At 34.1% G+C, this 5508-nt stretch overlaps 1 long non-coding RNA gene across 2 annotated transcripts; it reads right to left on the bottom strand.

Annotated features, from left to right (window-relative positions):
• Positions 1-1943: 1943 nt before the first annotated feature.
• On the bottom strand, positions 1944-5168 carry LOC104791030 (uncharacterized). 2 transcript variants are annotated; one of them, XR_015559074.1, is made up of 5 exons: positions 4817-5168; positions 3910-4311; positions 3452-3807; positions 2554-3354; positions 1944-2310 (listed from the first exon to the last, which is right to left on the bottom strand). It is a non-coding gene; the product is annotated as an uncharacterized LOC104791030 (long non-coding RNA). The 2 variants fall into 2 exon arrangements; XR_015559075.1 differs by lacking the exon at positions 2554-3354 and having other exon boundaries at positions 4817-5164.
• Between the last annotated feature and the right edge of the window lie 340 nt (positions 5169-5508).

Genomic DNA, 5508 nt, shown 5'->3' with positions numbered 1-5508 from the left:
CAAACACACTAATAAAAGACTTCATTTGTTCATCGGTTGTGGCTCACTGTGTTGTTGCTGCTCGCTCATAGAGCAGTTTCTTTTTCCTCCTCTCGGCATCATGATCAGGTTGTCTCGTCCTCTTACAACCTAACACTTCATCATAACCAGCTTGCGTACCCTCACCACTCTTCGATAAACTAGACCCTTGATTTTCTTCGCAAACCTCACTGCCAACGTCATCTTTTTCTTGAATATGTTCACCATCCACATCATCAACTTTTACAGTTCCCCAAATATGGTCTCAAAAATCATTTCCAACGCTGATCTTAGCTTTCAAATTAGAGTAAACATCTCAAAACTCCCTCTTAGAGTAAAACAAATCTCTTATCTCCCTCTTTATTCTCTATACCCCTTTCTTATTTAATGAAATATGTTCTGACTAAAATACCCTTCCTTCTATTCTTTCATTTTTTAATTAAAAACAAAAAACAAGAAAAAAATATAGATCTCGATCCTCTCTTCCTCTCTCGCCGCCGTTCTTCGCCGGAACTCTCCACCGCTGCTGTTTCATCGCCAGAGCTCTCCATCGCCGCCGTTTCTTCGCGACTATGGAGCTGCATCGAGCTCTTCTTCAAAATCCAGATACCTTCTTCAACAAAATAATCTAACAATAGTTGATTGAATTGGTTTTTCTCTTGGGTGTTTTATAGATTTGATTATGCAATTATGCAATTATGCAATTCACATTGGCTGTTTACCATAGCTTATGGGTCGATTGAGCCTTTAAATTGATAACAAATGAATTTCAGTGGTTGAGTTGTAGTAGATTGTAGAATAGAACCCGAAATCATCCAATTTGAGCTTTTGTAGTATTAATGGTAAATGTAGTAAAACTGGTACTACTGATAAATGTAGTATAACTAGTATTATAGACTGAGTTTTTTTTTTTTGGTATTGTATTTGTAGGATACAATGAGCAACAATGTCAAAATACATTTAGATTGTTAAGGTCACATGGATAGTTTAATGTTGAAGACATATGTGGGATATGATGAACAATTTACTATTTATGATGATAAGGAGCTATGTGTTTATCTAATCTAACATCCATTGATAATGAGAACCGTAGGTGTATTTTGTTTGTGGAGGTCATCACTATTTCGGAGCTGTTTAAGCAAGTGCGGAGAGCAGACACAAGAATTATGACAAGTTCCACTCAAAGGATGATAAAATCGGGCCTAATGCCATTTTTTGTTCAATAAAAATCTGTAAATGTGGTTTACAAGTTCGAAGAATTGCAAAGACACATATTTCTCAATTACAAACTGATTTCAATAATGTAATATTTATATACTAGTTTTTTTGGCAACATGGTAATACTGGTATAACTAAGGAAAAACATGTATAACAATTATATTTTTTTTAACAAAACCTAAACGAAAAGTACTTAATATACTTACTGTCTTCGTAAACTTTAGAAAAAATGTTACAATGTGTAATAAGAAAGAAGTTGCAAAATTATGTTGTTATGAAAGACTCAACACAATATATTCCTTATACTTTTAAGGTCAGTTTGTAAATAATAACCAACTAAAGATGAAAAAGTTGCATAAATATTTGTTTTAAACATTTGAATGCATAAAACATTCATAATTATATGTTAATAGAATTTAATCAACTGTAAAACTAAAAAATATAATTTTAAGAGTGTGTAAAACTAATTAAATGGAAAAAACCTAAAAGTAGAACTATTTACAAGTATGGTACAACTACTATACTGGGTAAAACTATGTGTGAACACTAGGTGTGAACACACATATTACACACGTGGAAATACATTTCGGATTTTTATTTTTATTTTTTTCCCCACAAATATCAAAAATGTTGAAAATCTCATATTTTCTAAAATCCCAAAATTCCAGATTAGTTTTACCTAATATTTCCAGTTGTACAGGACAAAATCCAAAACAAAAAAAAAACAGATTAGTTTTACATAGTAATTGCAGTTGCACACAACTAAATTCCAAAAAGTAATATGAATCCAACAAAGTTTTACAAGTAGTTCTACAAATAGAAATAAGAAGAACATCCAAACACCCACAAAATTAGTTCTACATGTCCATGACCTTGTAAAGACTCTTTTACTACGGTTATTGGTGTCTTCCTCCACGGCAGTCGGTTTAACACCCTTCTTTTTCTTCTTACCAATGTCTTGTACCAACATCATCTCATGGATATTACATCTCGTCGATACTTGATTTTCTTGTTGTACTCACTTGAGGGGAAGTAAATTCTAAGAGGCTATAGTGGTGTCGAGGAGGAGGATTCCTGCAACAAATAGTTATACCAAGTATTATCAAGTTATATTGTTTCAGAAATTCATATTAAGACTCTTCGTTCTACCTAGTTATTCTAGTTTTACACACTAGTTCTACCTAGTTATTCCAGTATAACAAAATACTAGTTCGTAGTTATACTTTTATATACCACAAAAATTTGATTCCGAGAGACATCAAGAGCAATTCCAACTAGTTTTATTTATTTTACATGTTCATACGAATCCAAACTTACTATTGAGTCGATGGTCTCGCTCTCACTTCGGCTTCTACTTCTTCTTGAGTTTGTTCCCAGCTCGAACTACTTGATTCCATAAAGAGGGATTCTTCGTTATCTCCTTAAACTTCATCTCGATTACTTGATTCTGGAAAGAGGGATTCTTCGTTAGCTCCTTCTTCTACGACCGCATTGGAATCCCTCTCTCCCTCTTCTTCAACCACCGGATTCAAAACCTCTTTCTACCACCGGATTATCTCCTCCTTGTACCAACGGTTCCGAACCCTTCTTTTACCACCGATTTTGAATCTTTCTCTCCTCCTTCTTTTACCACCGCTTGCGAATCTTCCTCTCCTTCTTCTACTTGTGTGATCTTAGTGTTTTTTTTCCCCCACCTTGTTCTTACCATCCTCGTTATCAAGTATGAAGACAAACGATGAAGGAGAACGAGCGGTTTGTATTTTCTTTTTTAATTTAGGGATTTAATCGAGTTAGAAAGAGGAGAGAGAGAGAGGAGATTGGGTTAGATCCGATTTTGTTATGGGTGGGTGGATAAAACCCTAGTTTTCTTTGTAATTTTTCTTATTTTTGTAGGGTAAGAGAGTAAAACACTAATTTTTCGGATTTTAAATAAATCAAAAATAAATTTTAATTAGATGGGGGAGTTTTGAGATTTTCGATTTAGTTTTAGGGACTTTGGAGACGATTCCTCTTCAAATTATCTACTTCACCATCGCTAGTTTCGTCAGCCCATAAAAATTCAATGGAATCAACAATGTCAAAATCTTCAGTAAGAGAAATGTATGGATAAACAAAATCCTAAAAAAAAAGGAGTTATAAGTTAAGATTACACAATGACATCAACTATTATTAACAAAAAAACATGTGATAACAGTTGGTTTTGGAAAGAAAATACCTTTGGTCCAAATGTACTTTCTATTTGGATGATATCATCATATGATACTTTGGTTGCACCTTTCCAATTAGAACATCGAGGAGCTTCTGTAAATTCTTTGATAATCTTTTCTCCCAACAACTTTCCAATGTCTGGAATCGCCTCCATAACTCATATTTGAAATGCATATGAGAAACCATCTAATGCGTAGCTGTTGATCTTCTTCAAATCTTCTCTTCTTTCTATGATAGACTTAACTAGAATTTTAAAAGCTTTAAGACCCCAAGGATAAGTCATCACCTTATCAAGATCCATTACCATCTGGATGTCTTTGAGTGGAATATACTTTTTCTCATCCTTAGCCATAACCAACCCAGCTATCACAAAAATATACACCAAGCGGATTTTATCTACGTCATTCCATGTGTGAACTAAAGGTAAGTGCACATCTACCAAGCTCTTAATGCTAATCGTCGTACCTTTTCTCTTCATCAATTTGCTCCAAAACCCACCATCGTCTTTTCAATTCTCTAAATCACAACTAAAATCATCAATGCATTTGAGCACAGCCACAACATGAAATTCTTGCATTGAAAATCTGAGTTGTTTCCCTCCAAACACAAACCATATCTCTCTTTTTTTTTCTTTGTAACCAATTGCCTAGACATCATATTGTGTATCAACCGCGCTGAATACCCTAAACCCTTCGTAGAGTGCAAACACATGTGAAAAGACATGATCTTTCTTCACTAGCTCGTACTGTATAGGCAATGCTTGTTTGACTTTGCTCAAGATAGAAGTTCGATAGGAATTGTTTATCTTTTTTACTTGTGGCTCAAATCCATCTCTAAATAGGCGTTTTAGAAATTCTGTTTCCATACCTACACAAAAAAATTAAGAAAAGTGAAATTCATTAGTATGAACCCAATTCTCAGAAAGATACAAAGTTCAAATTTACAAACATGAATTTCTGAATTATGGCTAATAACATATCTAACAACAATCCGGCTCTATTCCAAAAACTATTCTCATACATGATGAACATGAAGCATTAAGCATACTAACCAAAACTATTTTTAAGTTTACAATCAATGAAGAAACACTAAACAAAAATTTTAAATGGCTCAAAAAATAACAGACGACATACATAAAAACCAAAGTTATTTTCATAAGGCTCTCAAATCCAAAAAAACGATACCTTGTTGTGATATGGTTTGAACGATACCTTGTTGTTAATATACAAATCCAAATCAAATTTTAGCAATCATGGATGTGAACTTAATTTCAAAAAACAGAACCACAACACAAGTCCACTCAATCGATAAAAAAATTACCAGCAAGCTAGATCTGATTTATTTTTCAATGAAAGAGGCATGTAAGAATTACCAAATGAATGAAGCTGCTGGAGATTAAAGTCTTCGGCGAGTGACGTTGTTGGAGATTAAAGTCGCCGGCGAGTGGAGCAGCTGGAGATTGAAGTCGCCGGTTGAAGAAAACTACCGGAGTTTAAAATCGCTGGTGAGTGAAGCTACCGGAGAACTGAAGTCGCCGATGAGTGAAGCAACCAGAGAACTGAATCAAGGGATCAACGAGTTTGTACTAGATCTGTAATCGGCAATAACAAATAAACAAAAATTTGGAATTTTGATTTGGGGAAAAAGTTGTGTCGATAGAGAGAGAGAGCGAGAGAGAGAGAGAATATTTTCTGATATTTATTTTAGGAAATATTTGTCAAGATGAATTAATGGAATCGAGTATTGGTATATTTGAAAATCCTATAGTTTTGCAATTAAGAGTATAATAGAGTATTTCAATTTGGTTAAACCTAATATACCAAACTTCTTTAAAAAGAGCATAGTGGGACAAGTTTTACAAAAAACGTCCTTTTAAATCAAAATAATTTTATATAAATATTACCAAAATAACCTTTTTGCATGATTAACTTCCACCTCCTTCAACTACCTCCTCTGATTACCACCACCGCTGGCCATCATCTTTTCTAGAAACCGTCTTAAGCCACCACCACTTTCAGCCACTGTCTACCACCACCTCTGACTACCACTACCTCTGAACACTAC

The sequence above is a fragment of the Camelina sativa genome, chromosome 6, assembly GCF_030686135.1.
Source record: "Camelina sativa cultivar CO46 ecotype springtype chromosome 6, ASM3068613v1".
Taxonomy (NCBI): Eukaryota; Viridiplantae; Streptophyta; class Magnoliopsida; order Brassicales; family Brassicaceae; genus Camelina; species Camelina sativa.
The sequence above is the reverse complement of the archived record's forward strand: the minus strand, read 5'-3'. Positions and strand labels throughout refer to the sequence as shown.